Below are 23613 nucleotides of genomic sequence, written 5' to 3'. Positions count from 1 at the left end.
TCAGTCTATTTGTTCTGGCTTTTAGTGTCCTGAACCTTTTGCTGGATGGCAGCGTGTCAAACAGGGAGTGGCCGGGGTGTGTGGTGTTGAGGCAATTAATTACTCACTCTCAATGTATAACTTGCTGGGCCTAACAAATGTGTGGGAACTGTGAGATAACTCATTGGCAGAAACCTCCTCAGACATAACTCGTACAACCAGTTTCTGACAATTAATCCACTTCTCAAATTGCATTCAAGACCTTTCACCCAGTAGCAACATACACCATTGTAACTTTCATAAAGATATGTTATCGAAAATCATGCTTTAAATCCAGAGATTTCAATAGCATTTACAACAAAGTGGCCCCTTGTCCTTAGAAACTACAATCTGGATATTACAAAACCAAATGGCATGTTCATTATAAAGAAAACTCCCCACAAATTATTTGCCCGCAAAAGCTAAAACTCCATTCCATTTAAGCTGAACCAGTAGCAACAAGTTAAGTCCATGTAAGCTGTTCATTACTGATTCCACATAACAATCACAATTTAAACCAAAAAAAGTAGAAATTTAAACTCAGTTATGCACACACGAACAAATTTATGTTAGAGGAGTCAATTATATATGATGAAAAATATAACCTATAGACTTTGATAGCATGATTAAAATTACACATTTGCATAAACACTGGTATTGGACACTGCTGCTGAACCACATTAATAAGAAACATGATTGAATCCAGAGAAGAGACAAGTACATTATATTCAAGAATGAAAATTGAATGGAAAAGAGAATGGGCAGAAGAAAGGAGGTGGTGCAGCTTATATATTAAAGAGAAGAGACAAATTCAACTAAATAATAGTGATAAAAATAAAAAAGATGCTGCAGATGCTGAAAATAATGCTGACTAGCTGATTATATGATTAACATATAATCATAAATTTAGGGCATAAATGCATTCAGTAGGATGGATTGAAAGACGTTTACCATAATGCAACAAGTATCAAGAACAAGGTTAATGAACTTAGAGCACGGATGAGTACAAGGAACTATGACATTGTGGCCATTACAGAGACTTGGCTGGTTAAAGAAATAGGAAGGGTGTGGAGAAGAGAATTTCATCTTCACCCAAGCAAATACAAATCTGAGTCTCTACAGAGACCAAATGAGTTAAAACAGGCCAGCAATTCCAGCAGAATTTCCAGCAATTACAGAGCAAATAAAAACTTTATGCAGGGGACAAAAAGGTCAAAATATATGCAGTCACCTTATAGATGCAGTGCTTGGCCTCTCCTCATCTTCATCTCAGGTAGCCATGTTATGCAGATCTCCATTTGATCCAGTATTTGTTAACAATTTATGATCTATGTATACACATTGGAGCATCCCTTGGGACAATCTGACTATGGTGTGATTTGATGTCAAGATTACTAAAATTGACTTCTAAATTGTATCTCATAATCAGAACGTGCACTAGATCTAGTCTTGATTCCTCATATTAGCTGCCACACCTCTCTTTCTCCAGTAACCGTATTGTAAACATTCAGATAAAGATTAGCATTTGGCATATTTTGTTATGTCTGTTCCCATGGATTCTTTGCCTTAAATAGGTTCAGAAGTCAACTTAGGGAATTTCTCTATTCTCAGTCAGAGGCTTAGCTTCCCAAGGATTATGAAATAAAGGACAAAAATCATACCACTGCCCAAGAAGAGCAGGGAGAGCTGCCTCAATGACTATCGTCCAGTAGCACTCATGTCTACAGTGTTAAAGTACTTTGCAAGGCTGGTTATGGCTGGAATCAACTCCTGCCTAAGCAAGGATCTGGATTCACTGCAATAGCCTAATGGCACAATAGGGCTACCGCAGATGTGATCTCATTGACTTTTAACGGGGCCTTGGATCACCTGCACAATACTAATACTTACATCAGGCTGCTGTTCATTGACTACAGCTCAGCATTTAACACAATCAATCCTATAGTTCTGATCAAAAAGCTCCAAGACCTAGACGTCTATACCTCCCTCTGCAACTGGATCCTCGACTGCCTCACAGGAAGTCCACAGTCAGTGCAAATCAGGTAATCAACACTGGTGCTCCTCGAGGATGTGTGCTTAGCCCACTGCTCTACTCTCTCTGCACCCATGACTGTGCGGATAGGCAGAGCTCAAATACCATCCATAAATTTGCTGATGACACAACTCTTGATGGCAGAATTTCAGATGGTGATGAGGAGGCGTACAGGAGCGAGAGACATCAGCTGGGTGAGTGGTGCCACAGCAACAACCTTGCACTCAATGTCAGTAAGACCAAAGAATTGATTGTGGATTTCAGAAAGGGTAAGACGAGGGAACACATACCAGTCTTCATCAAGGGATCAGGAGTGGAAAGGGTGAGCAATTTCAAGTCCCTGTGTGACAACAACTTTAAGGATCTATCCTGGATCTATCAATGCCGTTACAAACAAGGCAATATTTCATTAGGAGTTTGAGGAGATTTGGTGTGTCACCGAAGACATTTGTAAATTTCTACTGAGGTATCGTGGAGAGCATTTTAACTGGCTGCCTCACTGTCTGGTACGTAGGGAAGAGCGAGGGCACTGCACATGATGAAAATAAGCTGCAGAAATTTGTAAACTCACTCAGCTCCATCATGGGCACTAGACCCCCCCCCCGCACCCCCATTCACGCAACAACAATGACAAATGCATGCTGTCTTGAATTTCTAAGGAAACTAGATTTCCAAACTTCTTAAGAAATATGGCGTGCACCCAATTTATATTGAAGACTGTATGTGACTTGTGGAAGCATTAGGAAGCAAAGGCAACAATAGTGTAATCAATTATGCAATATGGAAAGTCAATATTTTTGTTAATTAGTAATCAAAACACTCTCACTGTGGGCAATATTTGGAAGTACACAGAAAGTAAAGACATTAACTTGTGATAGTTTTGTAAAAGCAAAATGCGGTAAACCTGACTATCTGAAGCATAAAGAAAGCATGTACAGGGAGAGAACCAAGAATGGAAGCCAGGGCAGTGGTATGCTACTGCTACATGACATGGGAAGTCAGGGGTCCTCCAGTGTCCCTGATGACCACACCCATGAGAAGTGCATCCATTCTAACTGCTTCCTGACTGTGTTAGGGAACTGGAGCTAGAGCTGGAGCTGGATGACTGATGCAGCATTCAAGAGTTAATAGACATTCACACCTAAGTTGTGGGAAGTAGGTAACTTGGTGAATGTAGGGAGAGGGAAAGGAAGTAGGTAGACAATGTACTGCTTAATATACAAATTTACCACTTTGGATACTGTTGGGGGGGGTGGGGGGCAACCTACCAGGGAAGAGCAGCAGTGACCAGGTCTCTCACAATACGTCTGGCTCAGAAGGGAAGGGGAGAGAAGAGGAGAATGGTGATGATAGGGGATTCAGTAGATAGGGGAAATGAAAGGAGATTCTGTTGACATGATAGAGACTCCTGGTTCGTATGTTGCCTCCCAGGTCCCAGTTTCATGGACATCGAGATCGAGTACGTGTCATTCTTAAGGGGGAGGATGAGCAGCCAGAACTCGTGGTAGACATTGGCTCCAACGACATAGCTAGGAAAAAAGATGAGGTGCTGAAGTGCAAGTACAGGGAGCTAAGGAGGAAGCTGAAAAGTTAGACCTCAAGAGCAGTAATCTTCGGATTGCTGCCTCTCCCACATGCCAGTGAAGGTAAGAGTGGGATTTTATGGCAGATGAATGTGTGACTGCAGGCATTAAGATATCAAGTTTGGGGATCATTAGGATCTTTTCTAGGTAAGGTACGACCTGTTTTGAAGGGATGGGTTACACCTGAACTCGAGAGGGACCAATATCTTTGTGAGCAGATTTGCTCGAGCTGTTGGGTAGACTTAAAACTCGGGTGGCAGGGAGAGTAATAGGTAGATGGAGTATTTGGTGTAAAGTCAGATGCAATAAGTAGAAAGGCTGTGAGGAAGTATAGAGTGTGGATAGGGCATGGATGCAGTCAGTTGGATAGACTGAAAGATGTTTTCCTTAATGCAACAAGTATCAAGAACAAGGATAATGAACTAACAGCATGGATCCGTACACAGAACTATGACATTGTGACCGCTACAGAGGCTTGGCTGTCACAAGAGCAGGGATGCCTACTGGATGTTCCAGGGTTTAGATTTTTCAATCTAGGGATTGAGATATAAGAGTGGGGGAGTGACATTGTTAATCAGGGATAATATCACTGCTGCAGAAAGAGAAGACCGTGGAAGGATTGTCTACTGAGTCAGTGTGGGTGAAAGTCAAAAGCAGGAAGGGAACATTCACTGTATTAAGAGTATTCTATGGACCACCAATAGTTACAGAGATACTGAGGAGCAGATCAGTGAACAGATTTTGGAAAGATAAAAAATTAACACGATTGTTATCATGGGTGACTTCAATTTCCCTAACATTGATTGGCACCTCCTTAGTACAAGATGTTTAGATGGGGGCAGAATTTGTTAGATGTGTCCACGAAGGATTGCAGACACAATATGTGGACAGGCTGACTAGAGGAGAGGCCATACAGAATCTAGTACTAGGCAATGAACCTTGTCAGGGAGAGATCTCTCAGTGACTGAGCGTTTTGGAGACCGTGACCACAACACCCTAACCTTTGCCATAGGCTTGGGCACAGATAGTAGCAGAGAGTATGGGACAGATTTAATAGGGGAAAGGCTAATTATAATGTTAATAATCAGAACTTGGAATCATAAACTGGGAACAGATGTTCTCAGGGAAATGTACAACAGAAATGTGGAGGTGCATTGGGTTCTGAATAAGTTTATCCCATTGAGGCAGGGAAAGAGCTGTAGGGCGAAGGAACCATGGTTGACAAGTGTCGTGGAACATCTAGTCAAGAAGAAGAAGGAAGCATACTTAAGATTTAGGAAGCAAAGGTCAGACAGAGCTCTTGAGAGTTATAAAGAAGTCAGGAAGAAACTTAAGAAATTACTTAGAAGAGCTAGGAGAGGAAATGAGAATATATTGGCCAGTAGGAATAAGGAAAACCTCTGCATATTCTGCACATATGTGAAAGACAGTAGAAGGACTAGTGTGAGGGTAAAACCAATTAGGGATAAAAGAGGAAATGTGCCTGTAGTCAGAATAGGTAGGGGAGGTCCTTAAAGAACATTTTGCTTCAATGTTCACTAGTGAGACGGATCGTGATGAATATGGGGTAGGCGTACAGCAGACTAATATACTGGAACATGTTGATGTTAAGAAAGAGGCAGTGTTGGAACGTTTTAAAAACATTAAGATAGATAAATCCCCAGGGCTGGACAAGATATACTCCAGGTTACGATGAGAAGCAACGGAAAAGATTGCTGCACCTTCGGCAATGCGTTTGCATCCTTACTGACCACAGTAATAGTATCAGAAGACTGGGAGATGGCAAATGTTATTCCTTTGTTCAAGAAAGATAATAGGAATAACTGGCAATTATAGATCAGTGTGTCTTACTCCAGTGGTGAACAAACTAATGGAGAGGATTGCTAGAGACAGGATTTAGGAGTATTTGCAGAAACATTGTCTGATTAGGGATAGTCTGCGTGGCTTTCTGCCTCTTCAGTCTGATCGACTTTTTTGAAAAAGTGATAAAACAAATTATGAATGTAGAGTGGTGAATGTGGTGTATATGGATTTTATTAAGATGATTGACAAAGTTCACCATGGCAGTTTCCTTCAGAAAGTCAAGAGGCATGGGATCCAGGGAAACTTGGCTGCATGGATCCGGAATTGGCTTGCTCACAGAGGGCAGAGTGTAGTAGTAAATGGAGCATTTTTTGCCTGGACATCTATGACTAGTGGTGATCTAAGGGATATGTGGATAGTAACAAAGGTTGTCATAGGTTACAATGGGACATCGAAAGGATGCAGAACTGGGCTGAGAAGTGACAGATGAAGTTCAAACTGGAAAAGTGGTAAGTGATACACATTGCAAGGTTGAATTTCAAGGCAGAAAAGAAGGCAAAAGACAGGTTCTTGGCAGTCTGGAGGAACAGAGGGGTCTTGGGGGTCCACATTCATAGATCCTTCAAAGTTAGTGTGAAAGTTGATAGGGTGATTAAAAAGGCATATGGTATATTGGCCTTTATTAATTAAGGGAATTGAGTTCAAAATCCATGAGGTAATGTTGTAGCTCAGTTAGACCACATTTGGAGTAATGTTCATTAAATCATTAAATGATCAAGAATCTTTCCTACAGATTCAGATAGTTTGTAAATTAAGCTGAAAGTAAAACTTTCAGTGATGGTTGCTGCATTATAGTAAATCTGTGGAAAGTTCAAAGAGAGTGCAGGGATTTATTAGGATGCTGTCTAGATTGGAGAGCATGTCAATGAGGAAGTTTTTCTGTGGGGTGAAGGAAGATGTGAGTCAAATTGATAGAGGTGTACAAGATAAGAGGCACAGATAGAACGGATAGCTAGTGCCTTTTTTCCCCAGGGTGGGAATGGCTCATACCAGAGGGCATTCTTTTAAGGTGATTGAAGGAAAGTACAGGGGAGATAAGTGGTAACACACTGCCTGGTGTGTAGGTAGAGACTGATATATTAGGGTGATTTAAAAGACTCTTAGATAGTCACATGGAGGAAAGAAAAATGAATGGCTATGTGGGGCACAGAAGTTGTAAGTCTTAGAATAGGTTAAAAGGTTGGTTGTATTGTTCCATGTCCCAGGTTTTTTTAAGTCATAAAATTATAGAAAACTACAGACAGAAACAGGATCTTCAACCCATCTAGTCCATGCCAAACCATTTAAACTGCTTAGTCCCACCAATCTGCACCGGGAGCATAGCCCTCCATGTCCTTCCCATCCATGTACCTATCCAAATTTCTCTTAAACATTGAAATCAAAATCACATCCAGCACTTGTGCAGGCAGCTCATTCCACACTCTCACCATCCTCTAAGTGAAGAATTTTCCCCTCATGTTCCCCTTAAACTTTTCACCTTTCACACTTAACTCATGACCTCTAGTTGTAGTCTCACCTCAGTGGAAAAAGTCTGCTTGCATTTACTCTTTCTATACCCCTCATAATTTTGTATACCTCTGTCATATCTCCCGTCAGTCTCCTACGTTTTAGGGAATAAAGTTTAATCCATTCAATCTTTCCTTATAACACAGATCCTCCAGTCCCAGCAACATCCTTCTAAATTTTCTCCAGGCACTTTCAATCTTATTTACATCTTTCCTGTAGGTAGGAGACCAAAACTGCACACAATACTCCAAATCAAGCTTCACCAACATCTTATACAACTTCAGTATAACATCCCAACTCCTCTACTCAATATTTTGACCTATGAAGGCCAATGTGCCAAAAAATTTTTATGACCTTATCTACCTGTGACACCACTTTCAATGAATTACGGACCTGTATTTTCTGATCCCATTGTTCTATAGCACTCCTCAGTGTCGTACAGCACACTGTGTAAGACCTACCCTGGTTGGTCCTCCCAAAGTGTAACAGCTAACAGCTCACACTTGTCTGCATTACCATTTTTCTGCCAATTTTCCCTGCTGGTCCAGATCTCACTGCGTTCGATAAATCGATGTTAATGCTATCAGGTTGGAGGCTACTCAGACAGAATGTAAATTTAGTTCCTTCACCCTGAGTGTAGCCTTATTGGACAGTAGAGGAGGCCATGGATTGACAAATCAGAATGTAAATGGGAAGATTTTTCATGTTGTTTGTGAAGAGAGTCTAGGAATTAAGAAGTTTCAAAGGACGATACTTCTAGAATTAGTCCACTGGCATTTAAGTGCTTTGAGATAACCACATAATTCAAATTTTTCTTCATTACAAACAGCTCTTTGATATCTTTATGCCAATGGCCCTCTGTTTCGCATCACACCAAATAGTTAACACTAACGTTGCTCTAAATGCTGATTTATACCTGCATCAACTCGACGCCGTAGGTACGGCGTTGCCGCAAACCCTACGCAGGGCCTATGCGGATCCCTATGCTGTAGCCTGACGTGCACCTCTCCCAAAATGTAATTGCGCGTCATGGCAACGCAGATCGCAACAACTGATTTTGGTCCGCCTGGTAGCATTGCATTTCCTCCTACGCTGCAATAGCTTCCCATTGGGCGACTGAAGGTCAGGGAAGGAACTCTGGCTGCAATGCTTTCCATAAAGCTATACAAACCTCCGAAATTATGGAGGACACATTTCACTTTTATGAAAAAAGACGCTCGCTTTAAACTTGTTTACCCCAAGAAAGACTACCATGACCATGAAGCCTTGCGTGGGCAGGTGTGTGCACATGCGCAATGTGCCCGAATTGCAGAGAGGTGCAGACACACCAACGCACAAGTATAAATGCTCACAACGCACATAGGCCACTTGCATAGGCTACGGCATCGATTTGACTCAGAAGTATAAATCAGCTTTAAGTTTCTAACATTTTATCAGAAACCATAAGTGATTCATTTCACAATCAATATGCCATCAATTGAATCCTATTGACATACAACACTTTCCTGACCTGCTTCTATATTTAAGTGTGTATTCCTGAAATATAATATGATTGTAAAGTGATTCCTCATTCAGGAAAGTCTTCTGCTTGCCAACTTGATCATGTGCTGTCAAGACTAGCCCCATGACACTGGAAGTTTCAAAGAAATGTGCTGCCTTTAATCTTACAAATACTCCAGAATAAACATTAATGCATAGTGTGCATGGAAACAAAAGAAAGTACTGCAATATTTACGTGCGTAGTAGGAAATTAGATGTTTTAGAGAGAAAAACTGAGGTGGGGAAATCAGAAGTGAAATTACTGGAAAGTTTCAAACTGGACCATTAAACACCTGCTAGTAATCATACCGGCAAAAATACTTACAAAACTAATAACATCAGCTGCCACTTTTCACACTGATTTCCAGAAATATTAGATCACTTTTTATGTTCACAGTTCCATATCTGTGTATGTACATTCACTGAAAATTTCACAAATTTAATTATAATAATAACTAATTTACAAATTAAGAATTCTTCATTCAAACATGGGGAGTGGTTGCATTTGTGGGTGGAAGTTCATGTTTGGTAAATCTTTTGGAGCATTTCCATAGAGGTAACTAAGGAGATAGATGAAAGTCGGGCAGTGGATGCTGTCTATATGAACATTAGCAAGGCCTTTGACAATGTCCCATATGCAAGACTGATCTGGAAGGTTATGTCGCATGGAATTCGGGGGGAGTCGGCGAAGTGGATTCATAATTGGCTCGATGATAGAAAGCAAAGACTGATAGTTGAAGATCACTTCTCCTACTGAAAGGCCTGCGACTAATGGGGCACCCCAGAGAACCTGTGTTATTCATTATCATGAATATACATTGCACAATTAGCAAGTTTACTAATGATAATAAATTAGATAATCTTGTTGATTGTGAAGCAGCTTACAAAGATTTGCAAACAGATCTCGATCACTTAGGGAGATGGGTTGAGGAATAGCAAATAGATTTTAACACAGATAGAGGCAAGATGATGCACTTTACACTGTAAAACTGGAGTAGGACTTGGATAGTGACTAGTAAGGCTCTGACAACTGTTGTGGAACAAGTACTCAGTTTACTGAAAGTAGCTGGTAAAGAAAGCATTTAGCATGCTGACCTTCATCAGTCAGGGCATCGACTTTAGGACTAGGGACATTATGTTCCAGTTATGTAAGTTGTTTATGATGCCAACCTTGGAGTATTGAGTACAGTTTTGGTTATTGAGTTATAGGAAATGAACTGTAGAGCTGGAGAGTGTGCAGGAGAGATTTGCAAGGATGTTGGATGGACATGAGGACCCAGGTTTTAGGAAGAGGTTTACAATGTTGGATATTTGTTCCGAGGAAAGAAGGAGAATAAGAGTGTTTATAAAATTATGAAGGCTATGGATAAGATGGATGGTTATAGTCTTTACCTCATGGTTTGGAGTCCAACTAGAGGGCTCAGATACAAAATAAGAGGGGTGAGATTTAAAGGAGACCTAAGACATAACTTTTTTAAGTAAAGGGTAGTGAATACCTAGAATGAGTTGCGAGAGGAAGTAGTTGAAGGATGGACAACTGCAATATTTAAGGAGCATTTAAATAAGTACATGGAGGAGATGGACTTGAAGGGTTATGGGCAACGCAGCCAACTTGGACTAGAAGGGAGGATGCTGTGGTCAGCATTGCCCAGTCAGGCTAATGGACTTGTATTTGTGCTGTATTACTCCATGAAGAGGATTTAATACACACTGCTAACTGTTAAGAGAAGGCAGTGTTGAGTCACGGCAATACACGTTGGGAAGATACTGCCATGAGCAGTGAGTTGCATTAATGAAGGAGTTCTGAAATGTTTCTAAATCAGGAACGTTGAGCAACTAGTTATGGCATGGAAGGGGGCCATTGGGCCTGTGAAGTCCAGAACAGCTTTATGTGGCTGGTCCCCTTCTCCTGAACTCTCCCCACAGACATGCAAATTCTTTCCTTCCAGAGATTATCCAAGTCCATTGTGAACACCACAGCTGAATCTGTCTCCGCTACTAATCCTGCACCGCCCTCCAGATCCAAACCACTTGCTGAATAATACTGACCACTCTGCGGTCAATGTTGATTCTTTTGCCGATAGTGTGTCGGGACCCAAGGTGACAGCCTATTTTGCTCATTCTCCGTGATGGTTGCTCCTCGAACGTGGCGCTGAGGTAGTGAAGTCTCCCCAGTTGCAATGCTCTATGCCCAGTGATATGATGATTTGATATGCGAGGCTTTGGACCTACCCTAGGCTGCTCCAGTGTTCGGATTTGAAGTCTCAATTTGGTTCAGAATATTGTTTGCGTGATTTGTGTTTTTTTTCTTTTTCTGAGCATCTAGTGTTGGTTTTCTTTTGGGTTCTTTCATGTTTCTTGTTTTGTGGTTACCTCTGATAAAATATATCTCAAGATTGTATAATTTATACATTCTTTGAAAATAAATGTATTTTGAATCGCTTTCATTATATGTCCTCTAGTTTCTAAGTCTTCTGCTGTGGCAAATTACTTGACCAGTACAATACTCATGGTTCTAAATACCTCTGGTGTGTCCATTTTCAAAGAAAAACCATTGCTTCTCGAGTTTTCCACAAAAAAAAATCTCTCATTCTCGTATCATTTGAATAAATCTCAAACACCCCTTAAAGCTGGCCCACCTTTTCAACTGGAACCAGATTCTGAGCTCCTGTCATGGCTGAATCATTATTTTATGACACTTCATCATGGCTCAATCACTCCACAATATTTATGTTTAGCAAATCCATGCCAGCTTATTTTCATCAATACAAACTTGTCCAAGTGACTTCTATTTCTGCTGCTGTTTATTTCTAGGTTAAACTGATTTTTCTTGTAGAAAATGGATTTACTCCTGTATTCTTTTTGAACAAGATTTAAACATATGCAATTTTGCCATCCTTAGGTACTGCAATTGAATGCAGATCTTTGGAAAATCACAGCCAGGACTTCTGCAGTTTTCTTCATTACTTACTTCAGTGACTAATGATGCATTCTGCCTGGACCAGGTAACTCAACCTTTTTGAGTGCAGCTAGCTTTTCTAGATATTCTGTCTGATTTTAGTCCTTCCATAGTCTTAGCACATTCCCTTGTTAAGCTTCAACAGATTTCTCCTTAGTAAAACCTAGTACATGTTAGTCAGTTAGTACCTTAATCATGCCCTTTGCCTTCATGGGTATGTTTCCTTTAATGGTCTCTAATCTGACTCACCTTTCCTCTTGCAATCCCTAATAGCATATTCTTGAATTGTCTTTTATGCTGTGACTTTTATCTTGTATTTCCCTTTTATCTTTCTTTAAACAGATCATTCAGAACTCTTGTCACAATGTCTTCCCTTAATATATTTATTTAATTCTCTCAATCTCTCACCAGTGAGTTGTAGCTTTAAATTTCTACATCTCTCTTCTTGACAAGACTGTAGCTAAACATCTCCAACTTCTCCAGTTATGATTTTGACTGCCAAGTTTAGATTCCAGTTTATCTGAACCAGATCTTTTCTTGTCCATTTCAGTGGGATCTTTCTCTAAACAACCACATTTACCTCAGAGTTGTCCATTCCTTTGCACAGCACTTTATGTCATGCACACCATTTCCTAAATGTTCCCCTACTGGTAATTGCTTTATTGACTTGGTTCATTCCCCATGACTTGCCCAAGGAATAACTGTTGGTGATATTACCATGCAGACAGTTTCCTTGTCCGTCTCAGAGACAGAGTTCATGTATTCGCAAAATGCTGTCAGAAAATCTTTGGCAAGATGCCCTAGTTTATTTTGTGGAATGTACATCCTGTAACTACAATACGTCAGTGGTAAATTTCAGTAATTTTTTGGTCTAATTGGATTTTCTCAACTATTGTCGTTAGGCTTAAACAACTTAAAAGACTTAATTCCTCTCAGTCTTGATTGAGATGAATGGCAGAGCAGTCCCCGTAGCAGGACACATCTGGCGAGATTTTTCCAGGGGATTCCACATAGCAAGTGTTAGGTATTTGCTACAGCTGCAAATATTTGACCTGACTACAAGACTTGTGCACTTGTGCAGAAATTCTAAAGTTGCAAGCAGCTGCCAACATTCTCAATGGTTAGAAGTATTTCTCTACAAAATCCAGCCATGGAGCAGTTAAAAGTCAATTACATTTCTGTGGGTCTGATGTCATAGATAGGCCTGACTGGATAAGGTTTCTATTTCTAATGGGCATCAGAATTGTCCTTTAGTCATATAATTTTAATTCATAATAAAACCTCGAAAGTGGAGACCTGCTTGCAAGAGGGACAGGAATGGATGCTTACTGTTCCAGGGTTTTGATGTCTTAAAAAAGATAAAGAAGGTTGAGACAGAGTGGGGAGTTGTACAATTGCATTCAGAGGTGAGATTATGGGGGGATATGGGTAGAACTGAAAATTAAGAAAGGCGCAATCACTCTGTTGGGATTATATTGTAGACCCCTATCTCCCAAACCACCCAACAGCCACTGGGACATTGAGGAACAGATATGCAGGCAGATTAGGAATAGGTCTAAAAAGCAATAGGATTGTCGCAATTGATAATTTCTACTTCCCTAATATAAACTGGGACTTCCTTAGTGCAAGGTGTTTAAACAGGGCAAAATTTGTTCGGTGCATCATGGAGGGCTTCTTAAGTTAGTGGGTTTAATTTCAACAAGAGGAGGGGCCATACTGGACCTGGTGTTCAGTAATGAGCCTGGCCAGGTAACTGACCTTACTGTGGAAGAAAAGTTTAGGAACAATGAGCACAACTCCTTAAGTTTTAAAATATATACCTATGGGAGAATAACAAACTGCAGCAGGGCAAATTACAAGAATATTGGGCAGGAATTAAGGAGAGTTAATTGGGAACAGCTGTTGGGCAAGTCCACATCTGACAAATAAAGCCCAACTACAGATTGCAGGATAGGCAGTTGACGTCAAGAGAGGAGATGAATTTACTCAAGGAAAAAAAACACCTATGTAAGATTTAGGAAGCTAAGATCAATCAGACTTCTTGAAGAGTATAAAGAAGCCAGGAAGGAACTCACAAAGGGAATTAGAAAACCCGAACGGGGCCATGAAAAGTCCCCGGCAGGTAGGAATAAAGAGAATCCCAAGGCATTCTATTCTTATATCAATAGCAAGAGAATAACTAGGGAGTTAGGAGGACCACAAGGATGTAGGAGGGAACATGAGCTTGGAGGCAGGTGACATGAGTGAGGTCCTAAATTAAGTCATGGTATCAGTATTTACCAATGTAATGCCTTGGTTAAGATTTTTACTGCAATGCTGTAGGTATTTCATTTTAGCAGTTCTGAAAGAGCAGTCTGTTCTGTCTTTAGCATGTTTAGGTTTGAGCTAAACCTAGGGGGCTATGTTATTCAACTTAGGAATGTTGAAATAACCAATCAGGATGGTGGAACTGGGAGAAGGTTCCAGAGAATGCTGGACATAGAGGTTTTGGTGACGGACACTGGTGTGGGTCGAGGTCTTTTTGGCGGGAGCTGGGAGAAGACAGGAGGGAAGATGGCTGAGGATGCCATCCCTGTTGTACAAGGTGCTTCGTGAAGATGAATGGCTTCAAGGAGGAAGGACCAATACTCCTGTGGGGGAGTCCACTTGTTCGAGTTGGATTTCGAGTGACATTCAGAAGGTGGTGTGAGCTTTCACACAATGGGTCCAGTGCGCGAGTTAACGACAACTTCAAGATGAGCTCCAACTTATATGCATATTTGGACTGGGTTAACTGTAATGGGCCCTTTTTATTTTTTTTCTTTTCCTACTGTTTGATAAAGCTGAAATTTTAACTACACTTTTTTATAATGATATGCAGTGTACTATCTGTTATTTCTTGCAACTGGACAGCATTTACACAGTATTCACTCAGATTGGAGTGCAGGTGGTCGAAACATCCTGGCTCTCCCAGTCTGGTGGGACCCAAGTCATATTGACCCTAGATGTACTGAGTTCAAGAAAGGTGGTTAAGACACAGAGTGGTGGTGCTTGGAATGTGCTGCCGAAGGTGGTGGAGACAAATGTGATGGGAGTGATCAAGAGGCTATTAGATAAGCACATGAATGGGAGGGAAATGGAAGGATATGGACATCGTGTAGTCAGAAAGGATCAGTTTAGTGGGGCATTTGCTTACTGATTTAATTAGTTCAATACAACATTGAGGGCCAAAGGACCTGTCCCTGTGCTGTATTGTTCTCTGTTTTGTCATTTCTCCTTTCAACCTAATTTGCCTAGATGTACTGTATTATTAAAATATAGTCTCTCAGCTACCTAAAGCTATTTAAGCTCAAATTCAAACTCCTCCTTATCCACTTGCAAACCATTGCTTCAATTCCACCCAAAACATGGTTAAGGGGGTGGGTCCAGAAAACCAAATGGACTGAAAGCTTATGGGTAAAAACAAAACTTGGGGAATAAGAATCAAAGGCTAAGGAAGAAGTTGGAGGATCAGATGAGTGTCGTAGCTCTAGCATTTCCTACACAACCAAGAGCATCTGCTGCCTGAAGAGAAAATGGTCCAGAGAGGAAAAAACTATAAAGGGATGAACACCACCTTTATATTCTGAGAAAATAGAGAAAGGTTTTTTTTAAAATACAAAATCAATGAGTGAACCTAATGAAAGAGACGGACACAAATGAAGTCAACTTCAACTGTCTTATCCAACTCTTTCAGCAACTGTCTAAAGCATTGGCCAATCAAAATCCCCTACAAATCACAGAGTAGTGGATGTTGGCAGAGGATAACCAATCACAGCCCTTCCATTGAAAGTATCGGTTCCTTTAAAGGAAAAATATTCTCAGCACCATTGAAGTTATTCTGGAACTGCTAAGATATTTTGGGTCAGATATAATTGACTTGCCCATGCCTCGCATGTACTTTCCTGCAGCACACAATGTTCTTGCAGCCAGTCATGGTACTGATGGCCTTCATTCCAAAATCCTTCCAGGAATGCAAAACATTCCTTAAGAGTTATTTCACAAGGCCCAGCTGTTATGAGACGCACCTAACCACGCCAGCTTCCGGGGTTTAGACGCTCAAACTCCCTGGAGTATGGTTAACTAGCACGACTCCTTCAAGGTTTCAGGACCGTCCCGCTAATTGGCAATCATATTTTGGTGTCAACTTTAGTATTTAAGGAGCACCTGAACAGAGGTTCAGAGGTCAATTGTAAATTCAAGTAGAAATATTGTCTGGCATTTTATTTTGTGCTCGGCTTTTGTTTCAGTTTGATACTGTGTCTCGATCCTTGCCTCAGGTATTCCAGCAGTTGAGAAATATTGTCCGGCATTTTATTTTGTGCTCGGTTCTCGTTTCAGTTTGATACTGTGTCTCGATCGTTGCCTCAGATACTCCAGCAGCTGGGTCCGAACCATCCTTTGTCAAAGTCTCTCATCACAGAGTGACTGAGCCAAAACATGGATCCAGCAGTTTCACCCACTGTGGCCAGGTACAGTGAGAGGCTTTCTAGACAGTGCCCGGAGATACAAAACCTCCAGGTCACAGTGTCAACTTTCGCAAGAAGGAAGCCAGAACCTGAGTCACTCGGGTGAACCTTTTGGTCACTCTGTGGAGCCAGTCCATCCTCTGACCCAGGAAATATTCAACGGTGACCGTGGCTTCCTCACCCAGTCCTCGTTAGTGTTTGAACCCCAGCTGTCCCAGTCCCCTTCAGAGCATGGAGAGGTAGCCTTCACTTTCTTTCTTCTGACTGGAAGAGCCCTGGCATGAATCGTTGCACATTGGGAAAGAAAGTCAGAGATTTGCTCGGACTCAGAGGAATTCATGGCTGTCATGAAGAAGGTGTTCCACCACCCCACTGGAGCCGCCAAGCCTCGGACTGCCTGATGACAACTTGACAGGGTGGACAGTCAGTGGCCGAGTACATTATTGAGGAGCAGAGAAGCCTTGGTTCCTCTATATGGCATAGACTCTGGGATGAACTCAAGGATGCCATTGCCTTGGGAGAACCAGTGAGGTCCTTATCGACCTGTCCGTCTGCCTCGACAATCATCTGGTAGAGCATGAGAGGCACTACGTCAAGAGGCCGAAGAGGGCTAGCCCGAGTCCAACCACAACCCTGACCTTGGACCACGACCAGCCGACTCCTGCTCGGCGCTCGGTTAAGCTTGGTTAAGATCAGTTATACAAGGCTCTCCACCCATGAGAGGTCCCGGCATCAAAATCAAGGCTGCTGCTACTACTGTGGAGTAGCAGGTAACCTGTGGTTCAAATGAAAGAAGCTGCAGCCTACGGGAGGACTGCTAAGACTGTCCTGTGCCGAGAGGACTGTGACAGTAACAGACACCACTCCCAACCCTACCAACTTGGGCATCACACTGAAGGCTGAGATCACCTGGGGTTATAACGGAAAACAAGTGAAGGATTTTGTGGACTCTGGGACAGCTGGTAATCTCGAGGACTTGGGGATTGCCATTTGGCTCAACATAATGCTGTGAGAGCAGAGCCAGTCCATGCCTGCAACTGGCTTGGAGAGCTGCGCACTAGGTTCTGGGCAGATTCAGCAATAGACTTTGGTCTTGCAGATGAGGACTGAGGATGATGTGGAGGACGTTCGTTTCTTCATCATTGACTCACCACTCATACCCCTGATCCTCTGGCACCCTTTGATGTCCCAGCATAACCCTTCTGTGAACTGGAAGTGTTGGTCTAGTTATTATAAGATGGTATGTTTGCGGTGTATTGTTCTGACCACCAGACTCTCCCAAGACCAACGACCAGCAAGGGGACAGACTTCAGTGTGAGGTGACCCGAAGCCTAAGGGATCCAGCCGTCAGGAGCTGACTAAAAGAAAAATTTCTAAACGCAGCCCCTTGGAGCCTGATCCCAGGGTGCAAGGACCATCTGTGACACCTTGATACTGTCGCCTGAGGATACAAAGGTGACCAGTGAACCTAGTGAGGAGAATCAGAGGCCGGTCGAACCACCCCTGCCACCTGAGAACCCTCAGGAGTCGTCCTTGAAGGAGAGCTCAGAAGAACTTGCAATACCCAGACCAGCTGAAGTTCCTTTTGTATGCAACGACTTGGAAGAGGTTTTCAGCAAGGGAAAGGGCTCAAACCTTCCTCCACACCGACTCTACAGCCATGCTATAGATCTTCTGCCTGGTACTTGTCCTCCACGTGCTCGATTATACATGCTGTCAGGTCCAGAGAGAAGCAAAATGGAGGAGTATATACGGATGCTGTTGCTATGGGATTCATTTGGCCCTCAAGCTCACCAGCTGGCTCCTTCATACAAAAGAAGGATGAGAGCCTGCAGCCGTGTACCGATTATAAAGGATTAAACTATATAACAGCCAAGAATTGTTAGTCTCCTTCCATTCATGAATGCTGAAAGGGGCAAGAATATTCAGTAAGCTAGACCTGTGGAGTGCATACAAAAAAATTGGTCAATATAAAGGAAGGCTGCGTTCAATATACTGATGGGGTACTGTGAATACCCTTCAGCCTTGCAAACACTCCAGCAGTTTTTCAGGCCTTTATAAACAACGTGCTCCGGGATCCTTTCCATAAGTAAGCCTTCGTCTACTTGGATGATATCTTAATCTTCTCGAAGTCCATAGATGAGCACACCACTCATGTATGGGACATTTTAAAGAAGCTGCTAGACCATGGACTTTATGCCAAGTTGGAGAAGCCCAAAATTCACATGACGACTACTTCATTTTTGTGTTTCATCATCTCCAATAGCAATCTCCAGATGACCCAGGTAGTCATAGGTTGGCCACAACCATCCAGTGTCAAACAAGTCCAACAATTCTTGGGGTTTGCTAACTTTTCCCAGAAGTTCATCAGGAACTTCAGCTCAGTGGTAGCTCCGCTGACAGCTCTAATTAAGAAGCCCAAAGGCCCTTTTGGACTACTGAAGCCAAGGCTGCTTTTGAAGAGCTCAAACAATGTTTCACATCAGCTTCCATCTTAGATTCATTTAACCTAGACCTTCACTTCATCGTGGAGGTGGACACCTCGGACATTGGAGTGGGTGCAGTGTTGTCTCAACTGTTAGCTTCAGACAGTAATCTGCACACAGGGGCATCCAGGTGGCTATCCCCGGCAAAGCAAAACTATAACATCGGGAATTCAGAGCTACTAGCAATTAAGTCGGCATTGGAGGAATGGAATCTCTGGCTTGAGGGAACCAAGAACACTTTTATTGTCTGGACAGACCACAAGAACCTAGCTTTTTTTTCCCCAAGGAGGTCAAAAGATTAAATAGTAGGGAGGCCAGGTAGTCTCTTATCTTTAACCATTTTAACTTTGCCCTGACCTATCAACCAGGTTCAAAGAGTGAAAAAAAGATACCTTGCCTCATCAGTTTGACAAACCCAAAGGAGAGGATCAGCTTAACTCCATTTTTCCCCAAGCGAGGGTGATATTGCCCAGCCACAAGGGAAGATTACTAAGGAGTGTGTACAAAAAAATTGATCGGTATAAAGGAAGGCGATGAGCGGAAGACTGCACTCAAGACACTGATGAGGCTCTATGAGAACCTAGTTATTCCCTTCAGCCTTGTGAAGGCTCTAGCAGTTTTTAAAGCCTTTATAAATGATGTGTTGACTGTTTGTCCCAAGTTCCATCAGGTCACAGGTAACCCAGTGAGACTCCATTGAGAATGACCACTCACTCAGAGATTGCCAGGACCCTCGAGTTCATCAAGAGATGAAAAAGGTTTGACAATATGTGCAGGCATACGAGGTGTGCACCCAGAACAAGGACCCCATACCAACCTCTAGGTTTCCTCCATCCTCTACCTGTTCTTGGCAGACCATGGGTGCAGATCTCCATGGACTTCGTCATGGGTCTTCTGCCTTCCAAGGGGAAGATCGTCGTCATGGTAAATGTTGGTCAGTTTTCAAATCTCTGTAGTTTCATTGCCTTGGACAAACTACCATCTGCAGTGGAGACAGCTGAAATTTTCCTGGACTAGGTCTTCAGAATTCATGGTTTTCCAATGGATGTAGTCATGGATCATGGTCCTCAATTCACATCCTCTTTCTGGTGGTCATTCTGTAAACTGATTGAGACAACAGCAAGTCTCTTCTCTGGGTTTAACTCGCAGTCCAGTGGGTCAACCAAGATTTAGAACAAACCTTAAGATGCCTGGCGTCAGAAAGACCTGATGAATGGTGCAACCATTTGACGTGAGCAGTATTACAGTATTTGGCAGATGGGATGTTTTCATTCAAGTGCCAATTTGGGTATTCTCTGTCACTCTTCCCTGAGCAGGAGGCCAAGATTGAGGCTCCTGTGGCCAAAGATCTCATCCAATGCTGCAAGCAGTAATGGACAAGGGCAAGGGAGCTTTTACTGGCTTCTGCCCGGAGAGTAGACCCCAAGGCTAATTGAAGAAGACAGGGACCTACCTTGCACCCTGGGCGATGGGTCTGGATATCTACTCATACTTGCCTCTCCTGGTGGAGTTTAGAAAGTTGGTGTCTAAGTTGCTCAGACCCTTCAAGGTTTTCAAAAAAGTAATCCCTTTGACTTATACCTTGCAGCTCCCCTAGACTCTGAAGATCAATCTCACCCTCCACAACTCTAACTTAAAACCTGTCAGCACTAGCTCCTTTGCCCCACCCTTTAAGGGTTCAGGGCACCCCACCAATTGGCAATCATGTTTTGGCACCAACTTCAGTATTAAAGAAGCACATGAATGGAGGTTTAGTGCTTAGTCGTAAGCTCAACTAGAGATATTATCTAGCATTTTGCTTTGTGCTTGGTTCATACCGTGTCTTGATCCTTGCCTTGGACACTCCAGCGTTTTGGTCCTAACCATCCTTTCTCAAAGTCTCTCATCACACCAGCATCTCCTGCTGGCTTTTGATGGCTCACTGAATATTTCAATATTTTCAGAATACTGTACTTCTGATATTCCATCATTTAAAAACCACCTAAAGACTAGTTTTAGGAATTACTAAAAAGTTGAATTTATTTTAAATTACATTAAATCATAAATTAATTAAAAGCCAGGTGCAAAGTACACTCAGCTTCAATACATTTCAGAACTGGACTTGTCTGTCCTCCGGCAATCTTCCACTTCTCCACAGCAATCCACAGATACTGACATTAAAGATGAGCTAAATATTAGGGCGACTATTCACATCAGGAAATAGTCCAGCCCATTGTCCAAATCACCTTTAAACATGATCTAAATCATTCATACCCATTTTCAAACAAAGAAAATGTTCTTCATGCAGATCTTGTGGGTCCCTCCAAATTGCCATTTCTACAAATTATTTAATTTGTAATTCTTCAATCTGTCCAGTTTCATTCTTTGAACTAATTCCAGGCCCTCATTTATTGGCTCCCTGGTATAGCTAGAAAACTCTTGAATGTATTGTTAAAAATGCTGTATCTTTTGCATTCGCTATACCCCAATGAGCATTGGAGTATATTAAAAAAATCATCATTATCGTCTTTCTGTTTGTGCTCAACACTGAACAATCCTGAAACACACTCCTTGGCCTCCCAATCAGCAGGGATGGGTCTACAGATTGTACTCAGAAGCAATATGTTTCATTTAACCATTCATCTATTTTATTCCATATCAAGCCAGCAAATTTTTTTCACCAAAATTTTAAAAAACTCACCTCTTTAATGTGAATCAAAAATAAACTTATATCTGAAATTAAATACATATGAAAATGTTGGAAACACTCAACAGCTCAGGGAGTATCTGTGGGAAGAGAAACAGTTGCTGTTTCAGGACTAAGTCCCCATCTATTTTGCATGAAAACAATAACTTGAAACAACTAGCAACCTCTTTTGACATGAAGGCAGGAAAAGCTACATGATCCATCCATGTACCTATCAATGCCCTTAACACATCTGCCTCCCATGCTTGGATTCTTGCATTGAAGCATTTGTAAGGACAGCTAATGGCTACGCAGAACCACAACACTGAAGTAGTTGGAATAAACATCCCAGGACAAGAATATAAACGTAATGTTGCTGCTGACAGGCTGAAATTTGGCTCCAGTATCATGTCCTCTCTTCTTTCCATGCAGTCCAATAGCTTTCTAAAGCAATATTAGGCTCCATGTTAAGGATTATTGGTGAAGGGGCAGACTGAAAGGTGGAAAAACTGTTTAAAAAATAAGATATTTGGCAGCATTGAGAAACAAGTCAGGGAACTGTGCATAAATGTTCAGCAGGAAGCAAGTAGTCATTATCGCAAAGCTGTCTATAAATTTAAAATTAACTTCAATTAAAGCTGCATATACAAAGGCAATTTTTTCATCTTGACCACTACTGTAAGTCAAGGAATCCACTGAATTTCTATATTGTTGACATGGCAGGTCGTGGGAAGACAACCAACCCAGTTATTGTTTTGCCTTCTGCCTGGTGCAGTAATATCATAAAGTAAGTAGATTTGTAAGAAATGCTGCCAGAATGAATCCATCCACACTTTTGAACAGGAAATGATTGAAAAAGAAAGAAATGTATTGTAAGAATTAGAGAATAAATAGACTGATTTTGTAATTAACATTTAATTTATGTACAACTAAAATATAACATAGAAAGACTTCCAGCAAGTGTGAAAAATTCTGCCTTCAGGCTTTTTAACCCTGAAGGCAGAACTATACATTACAAGATGATACCAGTAATTTCATTTATGAAACAAGGTTAAAAGACTAAGTTGGGCAAGTCTGTGCTGAAAAAAGTCATGTAAACCTGTAAGGTTTTCAACATGAGAATTGCTATCGTTCATATCAAGGCATCCAAAGAAATATTTGAAAATGAATTAAGTACAGTTTGTCAAACAGAAAAACATTGACAAAAAGTTAAAATTCTTTTCAAGATGATATAAACAGTCTTTAAGAAAGAGGGAGGGGTTTCAAATACAGAGAGGTAATGTTGCAGCTATATAGGATCCTGGTCAGACCCCACTTGGAGTACTGTGCTCAATTCTGGTTGCCTCACTATAGAAAGGAAGGGGAAACCATAGAAAGGGTGCAGAGGAGATTCACAAGGATGTTGCCTGGATTGGGGAGCATGCCTTACGAGAATAGGTTGAATGAACTCAGCCTTTTCTCCTTGGAGCGACAGAGGATGAGACTTGATAGAGGTGTACAAAATAATGAGAGGCATTGATCGTGTGGATAGTCAGAGTCTTTTCCCCCAGGCTGAATTGGCTAGCACGAAAGGGAATAGTTTTAAAGTGCTTGGAAGTAGGTACGGAGGAGGTGTCAGGAGTAAGTTTTTTATGCAGAGAATGGTGAGTGCGTGGAATGGGCTGCCGGTGGCGGTGGTGGAGGCGTAGATGATAGGGTCTTTTAAGAGACTCCTGGACGGCTACATGGAGCTTAGAAAAACAGAAGGCTAAAGCTTAGGTAGTTCTAAGACAGGGAAATGTTCGGCACAGCTTTGTGGGCCGAAGGGCCTGTATTGTGCTGTATGTTTTCTATGTTTCTATGTTACATGGAAGAATGCAAATTGGAGAATTAAAAATTTAAGGAAATTAACTGAATCAAGTTTTCCTCTGCAGCGATCCATGAAATATTTCAATACATTAATCCAGTTACAGAACCCTTTTAGGAATCACTTACAAATTGTGCAACCCATGCTTTGTTTAGATAGGAGTGATGTGGCTTACCTTATTTCATTACAAATGACCATTATACCATTATCTGAGGCCTCTCACCCCAAAAAGCAAACACTACATACAATAAGTATTTGGCTCAGACGCATATTCTATTTTTGGAGAGGCCTAGTTTCATATTACCACTTAGTGGTGAAGCTTGTTATTGATGTTGGAGTTCCTTCTCAGCAGTCTAACAGCTGTTCCCATAAAAGGATTTTTATCTCCAACAATCCACCAGCTCTACTTTCTGTATTTAAACAGCTCCATTATGCATCTCAGAGCTTCATGTTTTAATCTACTTGTTTCACACTGGGTTCTTCAAGTTTAGAGATACTATATAATTTTAAGTCTGTGGCTGAAATTGTGACTTTGAGAAGTATATCTCCACAAGATATCTCACAGAAGCAAAATCATGACAACCAAAACAGGAAACATCAAAAATTGTGACTATAAACTCAAAAGGATT

This window comes from Mobula birostris, chromosome 7 (genome assembly GCF_030028105.1).
Source record: "Mobula birostris isolate sMobBir1 chromosome 7, sMobBir1.hap1, whole genome shotgun sequence".
Lineage (NCBI taxonomy): Eukaryota > Metazoa > Chordata > Chondrichthyes > Myliobatiformes > Myliobatidae > Mobula > Mobula birostris.
This window is presented reverse-complemented; position numbering follows the sequence as displayed.